Below are 22,458 nucleotides of genomic sequence, written 5' to 3'. Positions count from 1 at the left end.
ATTAAAAACCTGTCCCTTTTTTACTAGTGCAGGTTATTTGTTGTGATAGACTTTTTTTTCCTTAATGAAGATTTCTTTCCCATCTGAAAAGGGGAGGCAGAGTATTTTTGAGGCTGTTTTAATCTGGTGGTGTATTGTTTTGAGAAGGTCGCTGGTGCTGGTCATAGACAGAAAGCTGTTTTGCATGACCCTGATGCACGCTACTTGGGCAGGATGTTAATAAAGAAGAAGAACATAAAAATGCCTTTTTGTAAGGTTAGTTTTTATTATGTGTATAAAGGTAGCTCATGAGCCTCTTTTGTACCCATGCAGAGGCTGTGGGGACCCATCCAAAGCCCTCTGGATTCAGTGGGGTCTGTCAGTGCTGGGGGACTGGAACAAGCCCTGTGAGGCTGATTTCTTAACTCTGCAAGAGGCAAACCTGTGGCTGTGCCACAGCTGCCCCATCAGGGGTACAGCTCTGGGGAGGAGGGAGCAGGATCAGGCTGCCAGGAGCTGGGAGAGGGTCCTGGAAATGCAAACCAGGCTCGTGGTGAGAGCAGCCCTGCCTGCTCCTGCAGTTGCTGTGCCGAGTGCAGCTGCGAGCACGATCCTGGCAGAGCGAGATGCAGGTTCTTGTGGAAAATAAAATACAGGGAAGTTTTTTTGCTTCTCCCCTGCCCTCTTCCTGCCCCATGGAAATGCAGAATGCATTTTGTGAACTCCCAACATCTGCAAAGTCGTGATGGGCATTTTCCCTTTCCTTGTTTATGGTTTAAAAGGGAGTTCATAGTGAAATAGAACATGCTACTTCTCTGAGTGTTGTGACAATTAAAACAAATATAAATAAATGTATTCACAGGAGTTATTAATATAATAATTAACAAGTCCTCAGCCCCAAGAGCAGAACAGCTAAAAACAATTTTTCTTGAATGTTAGAGATATACATAGAGCAATAGTTTTATTTCAGCAGATTAAATAGTATCATAAAAGTAGCTGATGATGCAGTAAATTAAAAATCAGACTGGGGTCGACTTTACAGCAGCTTTTTTTAGTCTAATACAATTACCCATTACTGGCTAAACATTAGTTTTAAATCAACAGCAGTTGTCACAAAGAATTTTCTCTTAAAATTATTACTAGAAGAATTTAAAATGAGAGCAATATTACCGGGTACACAAGGCCTGAAGAGATCTTAATACTGAAGGAACACACATCATAAAGACTCATCTAGATATAATTTTTCCCCTGCAGTCTCTATTCCTGCACAGAGCCAGGCAGAGAGGTGCCTGAGCACAACACGCCTCCCTAACGTGCAGGCACGCACCGGGAGAGAAATCCACTCGAATTCACAGAGATTCAGCATCACCTCGGAGTGGTTAGACTTAAAGGAGAGCTGTGAATAAGGAATGAGGGTGGGGCCGAACCCTGTGTGGCAGGTATGTGGCACTCGGGGCTTGCTGCCTGCCCCTGGATTCTCGGTGCCACTCTGGATTTCTGCGTGCTCGCCGTACGCAGTGCTGTTAGGGGAGCGACAGCACCCAATTATTTTCAGCCTCTTTTCAAGGTATTCTGTGCAGCAGAAAACTCCGAAGTTCAAAGCCTTTGCATGCTAATGGGAAGAGGGTTTATGCCATGAATAAAATGGGAAAGGGCCACATGATGCTGGAGACTGTTGGCAGGGAGAAGGGGGAGATTTGGGGTGCCATGTGCAGCTCCCCGTAACCAGCACCAGCACAGCACTCAGATCGCCCCCATCCCCAGCTGCTGTGACAAGAATGGGTGCAAAACAGACATTTTAGGTTGCCTGCTTTTTCTTTCCTTCTCAGGTAGACCTGGGTTCTGAGAGAAGACCAAAGAAACAACAAGTGTGTCAAAGCAACGTGGCGTATTTAGAGCGGGACATTTCACAAGGATAAATAAATGCTTTTTACCAGCCACAAAGACACACAGATGCTCTGCTCTGTGCTCCCATGCTTGCAATAAGGCGGGGAGAAGCTCGGATGTAAAGTTCATGATGTAAATCAGGGCAGGCAACTGCAAGGAAGAAGTAGCTATATGATTTACAGAGTAAATTACTGGCTCCACTAGATTTCATTATCCTCACCAAACTGTTCTTTATATTTCAACGTGTTTATATTTTATTCAGAGATCTTTTCAGGGCAGGAGGCTGAGCATGCTCACCGTTGCCATTTCCTGAGATGCGTGCAGGGTTCCAGGAGTTATTTATAAAGGCAAACTTTGACTTTTATAGGCAGGGCGAGATTATTTTCCCTAGCTAAATATATGTTTTAGTAAGTGTGCTAAAGGTACTTTAATATATGTGCCTGTTATCTGATGAGCTTACTGCAACAGCTGCTGTTTATCCATGACGGCATACTGCTGCAAGATTGATGGGTGGAGGACTCGTAGGAGCCAGCTCCTGGGAGCCCCTGCCCTGGCACCACAGGCTTCCCCAGCTGGTGCCCCATACGTGGCAAACACAGGCGTGTCAGCCCATGGGCACTATCGGACCACACAGCTCTGCTGTGGCTGGCCTCAACCAAAATGGAGCTGTGGGAAACCCTTTCTGGCTGATCCCAACATTATTGCTTTTTGCATGGGGTCCCCAAGGGAGCTGGTGATGGAGGGAGGGTGGATTTGTACACAGCAGTGGGAAGATACATGCTGTGAGTTCTCCCTAGGCTCAGAATTTGATTAGAGGCCACTCAGGAAAGGAGGTGAGGCAAAGGGAACATGAGAGGGCGGAAGGTTTGGTGGTCAAATCTGAACTGGAGACTGTTTACTGCTGGGACAGCTCATCCCTTTGTGATGGTCACTCCTGTGAGCTCAACTACACCATATGCTGATGCTGTATTTAATTTCTTTTTAATCCAGCACTGGCCATTTTCCTTCCCTTTGTCCACAGCACCTGCTGCAGCGTTACCTAACTTCACCTGCACTTTTCACAGAGAGATCCTTTGCCCCTGGCAGTGCCCATTTCCCCAGGCTCTCTTGCACCTACAGCTTCACTCCCACAGCTGTGGTCACTGAGGAGGTCACCTCCTGGTGCAGGAGCCATCTAAGGGACAGGGAGAACTTCCAGGCCTGTATGCTGCTGCATGGTGCCCCCCCTTCCCTTCCTCGTGCTCTGGGACCAAAGCCTCCCTGGTGAGATGAGGATGAGGATGAAGGCAGACATCCTGGTGGTGGGGTGTCGTGAGCCACAGGCAGCTATTTCCTGCCACTCCTTATGGGGGTGGACAAGTTTCATGTGATTTAGTATCTGAATCAGGAGTGCAAGTCTTAAGGAAAGGTAATCTTGACCTGACAGAGCAAAACATCTCCAGTTGTGCTGTCCAAAGCCATTACGGGAGCTCCATCAGCTCCAGCATGGCCATCCCAAACTGTGTGGTCAAAGCTGTGTGTTGTACCACACAGGCAGTCTATACTATTATTTAAGAGAAAATAAATAAGAAAAGAGAAAATAGAAAAGAAGAATGTAGTGTTTGTATAGAAAAATCTATTTTGTCACTGTATTTCTAAGAATACAAACTTTAGTTTAGAACAGAACTTCTGGACTTCAAAACATCATGAATTTAGAGGGGTACAAGTTGTCCCTTTCTAGCTCTGTATCTCTCTGTCCAGCAGGTGATCTTCATCACAGGCACTTCAGTGCATTTTGTAGTGTATTTATCATTGCAGGTGTTTGATGAAGTAGAGCAATTTAATTATTCCCATTTTTCAGCAGTGGAGCTGAGGAACAGGAGAGTTAAATGATTTGCTCAAAGTAGTACAAGAAACCTGTGGCAGAGAAAGGCTCTGCCCTGAGGCTTTCCTGCAAGACATTGTTAAGACTCAGCTTCAAAGGTGGGACATTTTGATACATAAAATCTGGCTACTGCTCTAGGATGGAGTTTTACCTTTGCTGCCTCAGCTTCAGGCCAGCATGTTGTGTGGTGGTTGAGTGTAAATTTGTCATTCTTGAGGAAAGGAACAAAGCGCTCCAAGAAGAAGTGGAGGCTGAGATTTTTCTAAAACTGAGAAAATTGATGGGAAGGAGTTAGAAGATGGTTTTATTTATTCCCTGTGCAAGCAGAACTTGTAAAATATATCTCATGAGGTTATTTACACACGTGTAACGTGTGCACATTTGCCAGTGTGTGCGTGCTGCACATGCATGTTGTGTTTCTGTTCTTGTATTTGATCTATTTAACCGTTATTTATTTGATCAATTTAGCCATTATTTATTTGATCCATTTAGCCATTTTGGGCACACTCTGTGTGTGCGTGCTGCACATGCGTGTTGTGTTTCTGTTCTTGTATTTGATCTATTTAACCGTTATTTATTTGATCAATTTAGCCATTATTTATTTGATCCATTTAGCCATTTTGGGCACACTCTTTATATTCCCAGCAACAAATAAAATGTCGCCCCATAGGCAGAAGTCTTGCACACTGGGTCTGAGTCTAGAAGTAATTTTCTTTTGCTCACAGTGGAGTTATTAAGCTCTCGCAGTACGGGTTTACAGCCGAAGCGCTGACAGACTTAATTTCAAGAGCAATGTGATTAGGGCAAGGCACAAGGTAGTACTGTACCAGTGCTTACCTTTATTAGATGTGACAGTGGCGTAAGTCTGGCCAGCTGAGGGAAAAAACAAAACTGAGGCAAACAAACAAACCTCCTCCAGCGGCAGACAACTTTGGCTTTTGGAGGCGTGCTTTAGGGGACGCGTGATGCCAAGCAAATTCCAAACTGGGGGAGACTCACATGTGCTTTTACTAATATTTATTTTATGACACATTATAACTACTGTGTGTTACTGTTGCTATGAACCCTTGGGAAATAAAACTGGGAGCCGTGCTGTGGTGAACCTAATAGTCCACAACTTTATTAAACATGGAAGGCGATGTACGCAGCACGGGCAGGAGCTGTTGGTCCCGGCCGAAGGCAGGCAGTGGTGTGGCCAGGAACTCTCCCCAGCACCTCCACATCCTCCTTGCAGGGCCGGGCTGTGCTGCTCCCACGGGTCCTGCTTTGCACCTGCTCGTGTCCACCGAAAAGAGCCGAAATGTCACTGTGCCAATATTAGCTGCACACAGGGAGCTGCACCCCGATCAGCTGGAGAGGAGAGATTACTCGCAGATATTGCTCTGAGGAAAGCTGCGCAGGGAAAGGAAAATGAAAGAAAAACAACGTTCTCTATAAAAATTCTCTGGCAGCATTAATCAGCTGCGTGTTTGGTTCCCAGTTATTTGCCTGGCTCTTGCTCCAGGTTTTGTTTCTGCTTTGGCATTGCAAGGCTGCCAGGGCTGCCGATGCTTGGTGGGCACCTCCTCAGAGACACCCGTGGTGGGAAGGGGAATGCAAACATGAAACCTGCCTTCAAAACATCCTTCATTTTTTTATGAGATGGCAAAACCCAAATCTAATGAGTTTGTACAGTCTGAATACCGATCTCATTAAAATGCTCTTTTCCATTTCTTTTGGATCAAACCCTGCTATAGTCCTTCCCTAAATATTAATCATTTGTCTTTTGGGACCATGTTCATTTTCCATTTTCTTCTTCTACCAGCATTTTTAGGGACTGAATAATTGCTCTCTGGAAACAATTATAAACCCAGTTAACTCTTCCCTTTCTCATCTTCTCTTCTAAGTGAACTACATTGTCCTGGTTTTAAGGCACATATGGGTAGGGTTCGTTATTCTTTCTTTGTCTGGGATTGAGGGCTTGTGTTTAAAAAAAAAAAGAGGAAGGTAAATTAATAACTTTTTAACCTTTTTTGAATTCAGTGGCTTTCTTTGTGAGTTTCCATGAGATGGTGGATTGAGAAATGTGAGACAAAAATAAACAGCATGCAAGGACCGAGTGGCTGGTAGGACTGGTGGGCTTGTGCTGATATTTGTTTCTAGGCAGGTATGAAGAGTATGTCACAAAATTTTGAATCAAATGCATGGCCAGAAGGAGAAGATGTAAAGTTCATCTTTCTGTCTTTAGTTTTCAGCTCTAATATAGACATATTTTCCCACAGTTACAAGAGAACAGCGATGTGAGGGATGATTTGGTGGAAGAGGTCTTTGCCTGAGCAATACTAGGAATATCTTGCTGAAAGATAACAGGTTATTCTTTTCTCTTCACTGTAGCAAAGGCACGTGGTATTCGTAAAAGTGTGGAGTTAAAAGTCCAAAATGAGGAAGTGTGTAGCAAAAAGCAGTCTGAAGTTTCTGGCTCTTCAGGGGTCAGACCTTAGAAGCCAAAACTCAGATCCAATAAAGGGAATTAGGAATTTCAATACTAATGAACTATTGTGGGACACAACAGTCAACTCCAGGGGTCCTGCTATCCTAGGGCATCAAAGGATGTTATAAAGCTACTGCTTTAGTTTGTTGTCCCATTAGGAGAAGGGTAGCTTTGCACTGACAGAACCCTCTTTTGATATTTTGATTAAAATTTAGGAAGTTCTGTAATCATCTCTTCTTGCCGCTCATGGCCATTATGATCCCTAAATGCCCTCGTCTGTGATTTTCCCCTTCTCAAAACTTTTTGTGGCATTCAGATCATCTCTGTCTGACAAAGTGGGAGGACAGAACATTTGTGAAGGCACTCTAGCTCCTAATTGGAGTGATAGTAGCACAAAGGGCACTGGAGACAATCCGTTGTGCTTAGGAATGAGGCCAAGAAGGGCTGCCATGCCCCTCAGCAGTGTCAGCCAAGTTGTGAACAGCACAAGGCTTGTGAGCAGTAAACAACCTGGCTCATCAAGGCTCTTCACAAACTGTGACAGTTGAGCTTCTCTTACTGTGGGGATTTTTCCAATTACTGTCCTGACAGGATCATTCAGCACCACGCTGGCTTTTACTTTCTTTCTGGAAGTGGAATGAGTTCATGAAGATCAAATGCAGTCTTTGCTGCCATTTCAGACTGTAGGTCCTGCAGGAGGTCAGGCAATACCTGGGACTCTGAGACTCCTCTGAGCTCTGTGCAGGTATCATGCAGGACCCAACACATGCCAGCAACTTGAGATTTTCTTCGGAAGAAGCAGTTGTTAAAGTCTTTCTAACCAACTTTTCCTGCCTCCTTGAAAAGTCTCAGCTTTAAGGAAGACTTTTGAGAAGATTGTAGCAAAATAATTGGATAACTTTTGACTCTGCTTCGTTTCTCCCTGACACTGACACGCTAACCTGAACTGTAGTGGTGACACAGAGCTGCTCTTGCATGCTAAATTCCTCTTCAGTCTAGATGGCAATTTTGGCCAGCAAGGCAGAAATCGGTTCTAAGATCTAAACATGACTGGACATGTCACCCTCAGCTTCACCACAGTGAACATGATCAGCTCATGGCAGCAGAATATGGCGCTGGATACACAGACACAGGTAGAAGGGGTGATAGGTGGACTTGTCAGTGTGGGCAGACCCAGGGGAGGTTGGCTAATTTTGCAGCTCAGCTGAAGACTTTCTCCTGGCCTCTGTTCATATAGGTGAGGCTATTTAGAGGACACAGAAGAGGTTTTGGGCTTTTCAAGTACCCATCTGTTCTTGTTACTCATCACACCTTGCTTTGACTGCCTATGTATTTGTCACCTTAAAAAGAGAATTTTTATGAGGATCAATCTTTTTATCTCACCAGGGTTTGTGAAGAATGTGTGATGTGGTGGCCTAGCTGATAACATTTCATGCAGAAAGTACTGCACTGGCCTTGATTTTGCAGTTTAAAAAGCTTAATTTTTGTAGTGTGTGGTACAGTCTTCAGCTACACAAGAGATCTGGTCTTTTGTCGGGTAGCTGGGGAAACCTCATGGATTTGGTCAAACTGCTTTGATGAGCTACAATTGGGTAACAGGACCCTCTTTACCAGGAAGTGCTGGCATGGGAATTAATGTTCCCCTAGGTCTTGAAACATCTCTCTTCAGTTGTCTGAAGTCTCCCAAATTTACCAGTGTGACAAGGATGGTGTGAGCACAGCCTGAGGACCTGGAGGACAAGGGGTGGGCAATTTTTTTCTGCAGAAGGCAGCACTGTGAAACTCTCAAGGAGGAACAGGTAGAGGGTTACAGATATCAGCAGGTATAATCCTGAGCCTGTTCTGTTACAGGAAAAACATTTTCAAAATCAGCTGTCTCATTTCAGGCTTCAAACCTGTTAACTGCAGTTATCTACCTAATAAATTTTGTAATGATTCTCTGTTTATATGTTGGACCTGGAGAGCATTGTCTCCATTGGCATGTGTCTCCACAGCTGCTGAGACAGTGCTTGCTCCCTTTTACTTGCTCTGCATTGTTTCATTGCATCACTTCCTGTTGATACTTTCTCTTCATCTCCATAAACAGTGACTTTCACTTCAGTCCCACATTTCCATCCTTTTCCACCATTTTTGCTGAAAGAATCAACAGTCATCTCTTGAAACTCTCTAAATTCAATGTATCTCATCTAGTACAGCCTGAATGCTTCTGCATATGGGAAACCAGGGCCAACAGTACCAGTTAACAAATCCAAAAAAAGTTCCTTTTTATATCACATTATTTTAATATTAAAGAGAAATTAAAACTTGACATTCTTGTTTACAACTTTTCTTTTTTCAGACCCCTTTAGATTTCTTGTTTGCATAAATGGAATGATTTTATTGCTGTGAAACAAAACAGTGGGTAGTGTTGATGCCATATATTATGAATAGGTCTTCATGGATCATGTTTTGGGAGTATTTCAGTGTCTTTATCCATTCAGACTTTAGCTTCTCTGCAAGACTTAGAAGATCCCAAATGTTGGTTGTGCACACATAACTTATTCATAACTTCTTTATATGCCACTGTTTGTCCTCATAAATATACTAATAAAACTCATTATAGAATTCAAAGCTAGCTAATACAATATATCTGATGGACAGCTGTCTCTGGATGCATGAATTATAATTACATGAAGCAAGATGGTCTTATTATGCCAGGATATCTCTGCTCTGAATAAATTTCTATTACTGGAGTGTAATCTTTTGACTCAGGCCAGATGATAGGACCTTGCCCAAGTCCCTCACAGCATTACTATTGAGCTGTGCTTCTAGAATTATAATTAGAGAAGTGGTGCTGAAGTTGTGTCTTTGAGTTACAGTGGCCTGAGCGAGGGGGAAGGTTGGGGGGGAGCAAGAAGCATTTATCATCTGAGCTGGTCTTACCATTTCAGCTTCCAGGCTATAACTTAATGCCATACACTGATTTAGATGTAGCACTTGTCAGCCAAGAATAAGACTATAAGACACAGACATTCGAGGACTTGACCCACAGTTTATTGTGAATACGTGATTGAACTCTGAGCTGACAGACAGACAGAGACAACCACTAGTGTGAGAAAGAGAATTTGTTCTGCCATGTAAGATTTCAAAATATCTTATAACTCAGATCTATATTTTAAGCTTAGACCACTCCTAGAGGATTTCTCAATAGTATTTGATGAGCTGAGTGATTTTTCTAAACTTTTTTTTTTACTGCTTTTTCTTCTGTACTTTGCTAATAAAAATGGCAGCATCTCTTTTTGAGACACCACTTGGGACACTCTTTATTTCAAGGGATTTCTCTCCTCACATCTCCAGTATTCATATGAATGAGAACAAACTGATACTGAAAGTTGAAGCCACAAACCTTTAAGGTTGCTCTAAATTTAAGATAAGACATTTACACAACAGCAATGCAACACCAGGTTTCTGCTTAGGCTGAGCTGCAAAGGAAAGGACTAAAAAAGGGCAGACCATCCATGCATTAATTTCTCTCCCTGAAAGTGTTCTGACCCTTCTTCAGGAAGCTGAGCTACCACTGGTGAGTGCTGACATGAGAGACCTGGAAAAAGAGTTTGTGTCCTCAAGAAATGCAGGGAACACTTACAAATAGGGAACTTTGAAGAGAGGGAATTTCTTCATTGCTATGCCTGACCTATCAGGGAAGGTGCAGCACATCATGACAGTGAGTTCTGTTCTCCTCCTGATCTGCTGCAGATGTTAAAGCAATGGAGAATCACATCTATTACAGGACAGAACAAGAGTAAATGAGCATGCAACCTCTCCCTTACTCCTACCCTGGGAGGTTGTCTCAGGTATTGGGCAGAATCAAGAATATCCAAAGGACTCATGAAATAGTCAGAAAGTGAAACAAAGCAGCAGAAGAAAAATCTTGCTTCTTGACTTTTAGAATGCATTAAAATAAAAACAACTGTTCTCCAATGCTTTCTACTCAAAGATGAATAATCAGTTTTATATTTAGAGATAATGAAGGCATCATATGCACAGTGAGAAACCTGTTCCTGTATTTATTATATATAAGTTTTGATTTAAGCTACTTCTGCTTCACAAATGTACTTAATATCAACAAGAGTACTATTTACACTGATTTTTTAATTAAAGGAATGTAGTAATCTTTTATGCTTGCAGTTTGCCTGCAAGCAGATTTTTCCCCCTTCAAATTCATTCTGTCAAAATGGTTAGACAAATTGTTTCTGGAAATGTATTTGAATTATGGATGATTTGTGAGTCGTCCATAGCAAGATATTTGCTGTAGCTAGAAGTTATGAATAAACCTAAATTTGTCTTTTGAGCTCCTTGTGTTACCAAAGGATAGAAATCAATGTTTCAAAAAAGGTGCTCCATCCTCTGAGGATGAAGAAGATGTGAATTCCTTTGGATGTACCTGTCTATTATCTATGGAAAAACTCTTGCAGACTTGGAGCCTAAAATGTTGATGGTTAAAGATATCTGAGATATTTTATGACTAGTCATGTTAGTTCAGATACAGTTTTTGGTCCTCAACAAACAGATATAGTATTTATGAACTGTGCTGCTTCTGTCCAAGCCAAATTTTGACTCTTGACAAAATTGTTTTCAGCTGTAGGTCAAAACTTACAAATCGGGAGCATTTGTATGGAAACATCCTAGGAAGCCTGGGTTGTGGAAAGGAAAGACAAAAGAACCTCTGGCCTGGTTTCCAGTTTGGTGCTAGGTTTGTGAATAGTTTGTGGACTTTGGCAATTCAAAGGAACTACAATGTTGACATTGAAGGACAGCAGTGCTGTACACGGTTGGCAGTGGGCAGTGTGGGTCTTGTGACAAGAAATTACAAAAGGGAAAATAAAAATAAATTAAAAATAAAGGGAAATCGGAGAAATCTGTCTGATGCTAGAACATTAATTGATACTTGGCAAGCATGATAGTTTTCTTGGGGGAAAAAAAAGAAGAAAAAAGAATCGAAGTTGTGATCAGTGAAATACCACTCCAGAAGTGCTCAGGGGAATGAAATGGGGACAATTCCTCAGCCTGGTGGCAGTCAGGTGTCCCTCATGTCCTCTGGAGCACCCCACCCTACAAGGCTACTGCTCCCATGCCAGGAATTTCGTCCACAGCATGAAGGGTGAGGAAATGGGCTGATGGTTGTGATTCCTCAGGACATCTTTACCAGCATCCTTGTTTGTGCAGGAATGTATCTGAGCCACAATGTGAAGCACAGAAAAAGAGAAAGTGTTTTACATGCTTTTAAACACAGGAACTGCTGATACTGTCACTGCCTGGGTTTGCCTACAAACAACGCACCCAGCTGAGTAATTTATTCTCAGTGTATAATCTTTGACGGCTGGAAAGCAGAAAAGCTGCTCACTACATTTGGAAATGACTGCAGCTACAAGGTGAGAGAGCAGTATTTAATATCTATTTTGAAACCAATACTGGAGGCACCTGATAAACTGCCAGAAGATGGGGTTTGTAACACACAGAAGGCTAAAAGCTGAAGAACTAACAAACACTGAAGCCACTATAGGGGGATTTAAAATACTGTGAAGTCTGGATTCAATTTATTTTGTCCTTATAAAATGCAGTTGTTTAAATCTCATGGGTCAACAAGTGAAGACAGAATTTCATTAGAGTGGGCATTTTGGAGTGGATCCTCCTTCAAGGGTATTGCAGTATATGGGACACTTGTGCTCTGATTCAGTCCACCATCATAAGGAGCATGAAACACTCAAAGTGCAATAAAAACAAACAAGAAATCAAACATTTTAAGCCTCAGAACTATCTGTGTCTGGTTATGTTTGGAGCATTTGTTGGTGTTGCCAAAACTCCTCTTATTCACCATCTCACTTTGAAAACAGGGAGAGAAAGGCTTAAAATGGTAATGTTTAAAAAGGGCATCCATACAGCAGTATTTTGTTACTGATTCCCAAGTTTTTGTGTCGCATCAGTAAAATGCATCAGGTCCTGCAGGAGAAGGACTCCTGTAGATTTTCCATCTCCCTTTATCCCAAGGCTATGTGCCATGGCCTGGTGGGTGCCATGAGGGCTGAGGGTGGCCCAGAGTGACCTGGTGCAGCAGTGTCACATCCACAGGTGTCTCCAGGAGCTGTGCAGCCACGTGTGGGCCAGAGCTTGGTGGTTTTCACAGTGACAGGCTTGAGCAGCAGGAAAGACAGGCACAGAGAGGAAGTTTGCTATCAAACCAGAGCTTGAGCTTGGCTCTAAGCTCTGGAGTAGAAAGGGTCACCCTGCAATGGGCAGAGACTACAGAAAACCAGAAGGCAAAGGTAGGTATAAGATTATAATAGGTGTGGAAAAAAATAGAACTTTTTCTCAGCTACCAGTTGTATTGCTCCAAGAAGTAATGAAGGAAAGGGTTTAAGAGTGTTGTTTCATAGTTGATAGGAAAGACCTGGATGTACAGATAGGTATTTATAAGTCAAAGGCAATAATTTTACTGTAGTGGAAACAAGAAGTGAGACTTTTACGGCTGCACCACAGTCCAGGCTATAGTCAACTGCCTTGGGAAGGATCTTTATGGTGTAAATATAATCTTGGCAACCCCTGTCCTTGTGAAATCAGCTGTACAGCAGCATGCTGCATCTCCAGCCTGGTTTTTGCTGACATCCAAAAACAGGGGCAGGACTTCTCGGGATGAGGCATCATCTAACCCCATAACCAGGGACTATCCCTGTCCAAAAGCAATCATGTAAAACCAGTCCCACCAACCCCTTCACCCACATGTCAGTCCCTGCCATGCTGCTGCTGATGTCTATAGGAGACTATTCATGAAATTCACCATGCATCCAAGCACTTGTAACATCCTTTATTAATATGAGCAGCAGAAAAATTCAGACAGAAGAAGCAAATGAGTGATGGGCAAGAGGAAAAAGGAAATTACGATAGCAAGCAGACAGCTGTGAAGATTAGCAATGTGCCCAGCTGATGGTACTGCAACCAGAATTTTTAAAATGTGTAATAGGAGATAAATAAACTGATAAATAAAATCGATCTCGAAAGGCCACATGGGAAAGATGCACAGTCTTGATTACCTAATTATGGAAGGGATATTGCAGAAATGGAAATAGTACAACAAAGTCCCATAATGACTTAGAGTCTGGAGACTCCAAAATGCTTAGTGAAACTAGGTCTGTGTCCCTTGCAAAGAGAAAAGATTAAGAGGGGACCTGGCGGAGCTGCCAAGGGCTCTGGGGGGAACCGCAGGGAGCAGTGCTGCAGTTATTAGAGCTAATGTCAAATATGAGGACGAGGGACACAGCTCCAGCGAGGTCTTGCACTGTACAAATGTAATACATTTTTTTTCCAGAGGGTATATATTATAAGCTACCAGATGCTGCTCTAGAAGCAACTGATCTGACCAGATTTCAAATAGAGCAAGAAGCATATGGAGAGAGAGGGGGAGAAAAACAGTATATTATGGAGAACAACTGTTAACTGGAGGAAAGGATAGGCCTAGCTGGGCTTCCTGGCCTCCTGCCATCTTAAGATTTTCTTATGTCCCTGTGTAATCTTCTGACTTTTGATTTAGATGTTTCTTAAAAATGTGGCCCAGTGGTTGGTACATACTAGGCATTAGCCCAAGAAAAGAATGAAAAAAAAATGCACTGTATCTCATTAAAGAATTTTTAAAGGGAGACTTTGAGGCGCCATTTGCTTCTTGTTACTCATCTTTGCAAATGTCTCTTGTCTTCCCAGGCTCTGCCCTGATGTGCTAGTGTTAGCAGCCTGTGGATTTCTGAGCCAAGCTGAAACGGGGTCTCAGGGCGGCCAGCCTAAGTTGGGCAAGAAGAGATGGCAGCGTGAAGCAGAGGAGGAAGACAGAAATAAGATCAAGTGAAGTAAATGATACAAGATCTTTGCGTGCACATAAACAGTATCAGGTGAAAAAATGCTGTCTGGTAATGGCTTTTCAGGCTGCTGTTGAGAATAAGGATCGCGCCTATATTTGAAATATTTACGGTTCAATTAACAGCATTTGTTTCCATAGAATATTTTAAAACAGAGCAGTATTTAATTATTTTTCATTTTCTTTGGTGAAAGATTCCAATATAGATATTGCTGTAGGCACAGGGGGCACTGAACACCAAGAGGTGGATTCCGTAAACAATTTCTCTCAAAGCGCTACAAAGTTTAAATATTAATTTGTCCATAATTGGCAGAGAAGCAATTAAAAATGCTACAAAGCTGACTTTCTGCCTCCTTTACTTTCTCCTCCCTTTTCATTTAACCACAGTATAGAAAGTAGATGTAAAACAATAGGACCCTGAGCTGTACGGCATTCTAAGCCTAGCTTGCCTTAAAGCTACAATATGGATTTAATTTATATGCAAATGTAAGCAATAAAAAGCCAGACACTGTAGAAATTATAGTATTTTTCATAGATGCTTCAGCACTGGCACACAAGCCAGCAGTGATTTCAAACAAGGAGCTAATTATTACTGGTCACTAAGCTACCTTTTTCTTTTAATATCTCTCTTTCTTCCTTCAACTCCCCCCCTGTTTTTTTAAAAATGAGTAAATTATTTTCCTGAGAGAGGAGGGGTGGGGGGTGGGGGGGGGGGGAGAGAGAGAAAGAAACTCGAATATTGGGGGTGAGTGAATGAAAACAGCCAGAAATATCTCCTGTGAGATTCAACATCAGGATAATTTCACAGTCTCGCTTTTTGACTGCTGTGTCCTGAAGCTGACCAGCACCATGCAAGGCTGATCAAAGGCCATCGGAAACATCAAGTAAGCCTAAATGGGGCTAAAGTATGCTAATAGAGAAGCTAAATGTACTTTAATCCTGTTATAATACAAGGTAACTTAGAGGCAGTGAAGGGCCTTGTTGCTTTTCCCTACTGGGTCCAGGACCCCTGCAAATCTTGAATAGAAGTTGCTTCCTATTCTTCGCGGGCCGGGGTATGGCTTTCTCAGATGCACACACAGTCCCCTCCTCCTCCGTTTACTAAGTGTCAACAGTCGGCTGAGCAAGACTTCTCCGCTCCTTAGATCAGCACCCTGTGACCTTCCACATTTAAGCACAGACCATTAAGCTAAGCTTTCCAGCTGTTGCCTGAATTATGAGAGCTTTTTTTTTTTTTCTTTTTTTTTTTTCAGAGGAGGGCAGAGCTTAGAGGAACACAAGGCAACAGTTTTACATTATGGACCCGCTGCCACCCAACTTGCTATGCAGAGCGATGTGCTTTCCTGCAAAGGGCTGCGGCAGACGGGTGACGTTGGCTGAAAACAGGGCCTTGCTTTGAAGTGATTCAGGCCCTGGGTTGTCCAGATTTGGCATCATTGTGCTCGCTCAGGGAAATGTAATCTAATTTTAGGAAGAGGAGGAAACAAAGTAAACGTGACTGAACTGCGCTGCACCGTACACACCGACTGCGACCGTGTCCCCGGGAATGTCCCTGGGCAACTTTCTTCATTTTCCTTCTTTTTTAGACACCAATTTCGGTACATACTAGCCAAGAGAGGAAAAAAGGGTGGTAGTTCTGCCTGTGAAATGATATGCTTTGGTGGATGCCCCAAACTAACTACTGCTTGCAAACCCCAGATTAAAAAAGAAGACTGATGTAATTTTAAAGCCAGCCAACTGCCTTAGTGACTGTATCAGAAGATTAAAAACAAAGGTTTCATTGAAGCACTACCTCCCACTGTGCAGCTGAAAGTCTCATGGCTGAGGCAAATGGTCCTAAATATCTTTCTGTTAAGTACAAATTACATACTGGATATATTAAGCTGTAATGGTGCATTTTTCAAGAGTCAATTTTCTTGTGTGAGAGCATCAGTAAAGACTCAAAAAATGCTGACTGTATGGCACATGGAAACAAAAAGGAATCTGACTTTTACAAAAAAATGTTTTGTTCGTATCAAATCCTATTTTTCCTCCATCTCCCCCCATCCCCCAGCAAAGCCTGGAATTTCAAATGCCAGAACCAGTATGTACAGTAAGTCCTTTTGAAATCCATGGCAGAGAAATAGTATCCTGGCCTAGCAAACTATTATCTGCACTTACATTCCTAAGCCTTACCCCTCTGTGCTAGTGCTGATAGGAGTCCTTCAGATCAGCTGAAACCTAACTGAATAAAGATGCTCCAGAAAACATCTTTTTAATGTGGAATTATCTTTCATTTACATAGGCAACATCCCTTAACTCGGCACATGTGCTAGAATGCTTCATGCAATAGAAACATTCATATAAAACTTAATGATTAGCATTCATTCTGCTCCCAAATGATCAATAAAACGCTAAGTTAGTACACAACATGCAAAGGAGTCTGCCAGGGTGCATAAACTTGCATTACTGTGTGGGATGTAGGTACATCATGGCTCTGGGAGCAGAGGAGGAGAGCAGTGCCCCAGCTGGGGAAGGGACTGTGGCACCAGGGCTGTCCCTGCCAGTGGCTGTGTTCCCAGCCAGCCTTGGAATGCCGTGTGTCACACATGCAGCCCCACACGTGCAAGCCATGTGCACAGACACACATGCACAGTTACAGCAGGTGAAAAGTAGGACAAAGCAGGCAAATACAAATAAAAAAAACTCCACCATAACATCCTCTCTTTGCATTATCAGAGAATGCCCACTTGTGAGTGATTTCTCCACAGAAATCATTTGCAACCACTAAATCAGACAGAAGTAGCATAGATGGGAACTGTGGATAAAAGTTAAACTGATAGAGTGGTGCACCTTTGCCCAGACACCTTTATGTTGATCTTGTGCAAGTGGTTTATTCCAGCAAATAAACTGTGAAGAATGAGAGAATACAGCTGGGCAGTACAGAGTTAATATTAGCAAAATGTTTTTGGCAGGGACAGGCTTGGAGTCTGCTGAAATATTTGTATTCTAATCTGCTCCTATTTACCACTGCTGGGAATAATGTTCTCATTTTTAGGTGTTTATCTACCTATCTAGTCACCATTCACCACTTTTATTGTTTGTCTGTCCTTCCCTTACAAGATTAACTGAATTGCAGTTGTGTTTTAATTATCAACAAATTTTGAACTGAAAAGCATTTGCATGACTCTCTTCAGTTCAGCTGTAATTTTCTGGATTTGTTTTTAATTAACAGAGATCCTTCCCAACACATATGAAGCTTGATGGAAAGCTTTTTGTTCGTATAAACACCCATACAGCATTTTTGCTGCACACCATCTTTCCAATTTCTCCATCACTCTTTTAAAAATAAAAACTTCAAAATATTGAATGATCAACTGAAAGTGGGCAGTTTCAGTCCACAAGAACTCCAGTGACAGCCTTTGAAATTGTTAGAGGGTTACTAGCTCAGAAATACTGCATGAAAAGACTTAAGAGATTTCCCCTCTAAACTTCATTCTAAGTGTAGGTGTGTTAATCCTTTTTTTCAGGTGCTCATAATTTAAAAAATAATGGCCATTTGAGGTTATATCACTGCTCAAATATGTTTCTACTAATGTGAAAAAATTTTTATTTATTATTTTGATTTATTTACTTCTAGAATATCAGAATCTCTGTTGCCACCACAAGAAAACACCATAGCCTGAATACAAAGGAGCCACAAAAACCAGACCAACATGAGCTGTATGTTAACAGCAATGGTGAATTGACGTGCGCAGTTTGTTTTGCTCTTTTGCATTTTTTGTTACTCTTTGCGTCATCTGTGTTTATCATCAAAATGTCTGTTTCTTCATCAAGCACTTATAATTTTGTCAAGACAGATGATGAATGTTTTGTGTAGTTATTTCCAGACCTGGCAGCTAATGTCTCTTTCCCATTCAGAGAATTATCAGAGGCTCTGGCAAGGGCAAAAGCTGCTGGAAGTGCAACTCTGTGGTAGCAGGAGAGGTCAGGAACACAGCTGAGTGGCTGGAATTGTTAGAGCACGTAGCAAAGCTGGGAACATGACTCAGTCATTAGTTACCTGTTCAATTATCTTCTCTTCATTAACAGAGATGGGGCAGGTGCACTGCCCATGCAGACCAATCCATAGGGAACACATAAACCAAGCACACTCTGTGTGAAAGGTACTAAGTTTTCCCCACACTAAATGTTTTCATCTTGAAAATTTATTAAAAATATAAAGAAGAGTTGTGATGAGGTTGTGGCAAAAATCCCACTTGTGTTATGAATTAGAGCATACATCACCAAGTTTTGATTCCAAATCTGTTGTCCCACCAAATTTCCCAGACTAGTTTTGAGCTTATTTGGCCTTCCTGTCTCCAAGAAGATGAGGCTGAAACATTGGCAATGCCTCCTCCTGTTCTGGTAGCCAGATTTGAACAGGCCCAACGTTGCTGCAGAAATGCAGTTTGCCATGCTGTGCTGCATGGGACTTTGGAAACTTTATTAAGATGTCCCTCTTCTGAAAGGAAAAAAAAAAGGAGAAGAAAACCACTTGGTAACACTAGGTGAGTTTTCTTACCTGTGTTTTGGACTGGGAGTTGAGCTGCAATGTTTACCATTCAGATGTGTGGTACATTCTGGGAGGAAGCCACAGCTGACTGTTTTTCTGAATCATGCTTGGCCCCAAGTCTGAGATGAAGAAAGAGTCAATATATATTTGCCTGTGGAGTAGCTAATTAGAACAATTAATCTGAGAACCAGAACAAGCTGTGAGACCGTGAGCTGATTCAGGCACGCCCTCCACTAACTTAAATTTTGATCAATGTTTAAAGCACCATGGGAAGGGCTGGGGTGCTGAGGCCCAGTGGCTGAGATTCAGGCTCTCCATCCGTGCCCCTGTCGCTGTGGCAGGCGCTGAGACCCCGGGCAAGGCGTTTTCCTCTTGTCCCTGAAGCAGGCCAACGATATTCACTGCCTTGTCGAGCTTTGTGCATACAAGCAGCATGTTGTGAATGAAATGTTAAGTACATCTCAAAGCCAGCCAAGACAAGAACTGCATTTTTCTTCCCAATATCTATTAGCTCAGAGCAACGGGAGAATCCCACTTGCCACCAGCTCCCTGTTCTTGTTTGAAGATGTGGAGCTAGCCAGATCATATCCATCAGATATTTGCTTTCAGGGTCGCATGAAAGTGGAGTGAAAGAAAGATCTTTTGTGGGGATGACATGCTTGGAAATATACTTGTCCAAAGCAAACAGCTCTTGCTCTTTCTCCAGCTAATTCACTGAAAAGATACTATTTTAGTCAAGAAAATGGTATCAATTCTCCTCCTTTTTGGCAGGATGGTGGCAGGTTTCCCATGTAGATTTGTGGAAGGTATAATTTTGACAGGAGCATCTGGCTCTTTTGTGAGCTGCACAAGGAATTGTGTGGCAGTGGCTTTAGGTCGGCCTCTGGTTGAGCCATGTGGGCAGCCCTTTGACACGTCTGTGCTGCTTTTCCTGCTGCACTCTGTTTTGTTTTGACTCCCTTTTGAGCTTCCTAAATATGCAGCCTTGCTCTGCAGATTCCCTGGGACAGTTTCATTCATGGGTCCTGACAAGGACTGAGGTTTTGCCAGGGCTCATGGATCCATTCTTACAGTGGTGCTGTGTGTTACATTAGCAGACAGCTGCTTTTGGCAAGGCTTTTTTTGTTTGTTTCTTTTTTTTTTTCCTCAGAAATCCTCTTAGAGAAGGGAGAAGAGTGATCTCCGGGTAGTGGAGCTTTCAGTTCTCAAAATAAACTGTGCCAGGTTGTTTGAGAATTTAAAAGCAATTGTGAGCTTTACTAGTACAATAATATGTAGTGTGGTCCTTCTGCCCTCTTTAAGCAGCTGATGCTTGGCTTTTATCTTCTAGGTGTATTTACAGTAAAAAAAAATCTCAGAATTTCTTTTTTTACTTCCCTGTGAACCGTGTGACGTGAAAATATGTTTTTAGCCTTATTTACATGAATGCAATCCCAGCAGATGTTCTGTCATCAAGAATGTGCCAGCTGAGTGCATTTGGCATAGAAAAGTGGCACAAGGGTGCAGAATACCTCGACTTCTCCTCCCCAGATCCTCTGGGTGGTTTGGGCACCATGCTCCTGACATGTGCTGTTGTGCCTGACACGGTGAGTGACCAGGAGGTGACCACTGAGAGTGGCTGGAGAGTGACCACCAGCTGTGCTGCCTCTGGGTTTGTCCAGCCATGGCTGGTGTGAGCAAGGAGCTGGGCAGGTAGGGAAGCAGCAGCTGGGATGTCCAAAGTTTGCCAAGCTCTGTTCTTTCTTTGCACATCCTTAGGCTGTGTGAGGAAATTCACCTGTGCTGGATGCATTGATGACACAGCACAGAGGGTCCCTGTCTCCTCCTGGTGAAGCTTTCCCTGAGGCCAGCCCTCTATCCCTTGCCACACAGGGCTGGGTGGGCTGTGAGCCCAGGGGGTGGCTGTGCTGTGAGCAGCTCATCATGGAGATGTGTGCTGTGCCATACAGACTGAAATCACCAAGAATGTGTTCAGGAGAGATCTCTTGGCTAAGAAAGTATATAGTGAGCAGGGAGGATGGAGTAATCTGTAACTGCATGTCTGGACAAATTTGATGGCATTGGGAACAGTTCACAAATAAGGAAGCTGAGCTATTTTAGAACAAAGTAGTTCATGTTTATTCAAATTAGGAAAAAGCTTGGCTAAATCAGGGTCTAAAGAGGAGCCCATGGCTGAAGCATATTTAAAGAGATCGTCTGGGGTCCATGGCATTGCTGCAGAGAGTGTGTTGGCTTTCCTTGCCATGAAAAGCCATAGAAACACAATACAAATGCAGAAAAAGAGCATGTGTGTGTGTGTGTGTGTGTGATAAGATGGAGGGAGAAGCCTGTGTTTTTAAATTACAACAAAATTGCAGCACTATCAGAAACATCAAAAACATTACAATGCTATTGAGAAATCCAAAATAATACACTGGGGAAGGTGCCAGCCCAGGTACAGTGTATCTGATCTTGCAATGCCAGTGGAAAGGAAGAACAAAGCAACTGGTTCATTTGCAGCAAACCAATTGAAGGAAGAGATATTACCAGAGCCTCTCCATGTGCTGACAGACTCCCCAAAGTGCTTTATCAGCCAAGCATCTCCAGAGCCATCACAGCTGTTTCTCTGCAGAGCAGAAGCACGGCTGGTGCACGACACATGCAGCAGAGTGTGCCAGCATGACCAGCAATGGAAATGTTGTTATCAGGCAAATGGAGCTGCTCCCCCACTCCTTGGTTCCCTCCCACCAGCAGAGAGTTTGATTTCACATTGCTTTTGCTTTCTAAATTGGTCTAACTAATGTAATCAGACAGAAACATCCTGTTCCAATGTCACTAATGCCTTCCAAACTAGATGGCCTAATTAAGGTCACTAATTTCATTGTCTAAGACAATTTCTTGAGAGATATCTAAGTGGATAGTAGAATAGGTCATATCACTACATAAAATTAGCAGAGAAAGGCATAAGAAAACACCCATGTCAACTGGAAAAAAAGACTTTGGGTCTTCAAAATTTATAGACAACAAAAACATAATTACAAATGATGATGAGTGAAGGGAGAGCAGAGAAAGCATATTCCCAGAATGGAGCCTTTTGCCAGACTCAGGACCTGTGGGCAATTGAAAGATTTGCACAAAATCAACACTGCAGGGCCAAGTGAATAAATGTGATGATGCTAATTTTTTTACTGTTTTGGAGCCTACACGTTGTTGCTAGAAGATAAAGCAGATCAAAGAAATAGTCCTAATCTGTGTTAATGGGCCACAGTGGAGGCAGTGTGCAGTCACTCCCTCAGCCTATTCACTTGCCCCAAGATGTGCTTTGCAAAAAGGAAGATGAAACCTGTGGTGGGATCTCTGAGGCTGCTGTTAAACCACCACAAAGCTCAATGGCCAGAGGGAAAGTAAAAGTCTGATGAATACTTCACATCTGCTGTTGAATTTTTTTGGTTAGAATCATCTAGGAATATCATCTTCGCCTTTGCAGAAGCAGGAGCCATATCAAACATGACGCTACCAGGAAATCATGCTAGGATAAAAATATTCAGACTAATCAGGAGCCTCAGCAGTAGAAAGACTTCACCTTACAAAACCCTCAGACACTTTTATGACATATCACATAGAGAGGTGATGGCTGAAGTGGCCGTGCTGCAGTCAGAGTTATGTGAGTGATGTCTGGCCAAGGGCTGCTCCTTGGGCTGCTGCTGTCTGTGGTTTCTGCCTGGTAGGGCATGGCAGGGCAGGAGAACCTGCTGAGGCATCAACTCCCTTGGTCATGTCCAGCCTGCCCTGGTCCCTGGCTGGAGCTGCAGATGCAGGAGATCTCCAGGAATGTTTGCTGACCTGGGAGGAAAGAGGGTGCC

Source organism: Geospiza fortis, unplaced genomic scaffold (assembly GCF_000277835.1).
Source record: "Geospiza fortis unplaced genomic scaffold, GeoFor_1.0 scaffold112, whole genome shotgun sequence".
Classification (NCBI taxonomy): Eukaryota; Metazoa; Chordata; class Aves; order Passeriformes; family Thraupidae; genus Geospiza; species Geospiza fortis.
The sequence above is the reverse complement of the archived record's forward strand: the minus strand, read 5'-3'. Positions refer to the sequence as shown.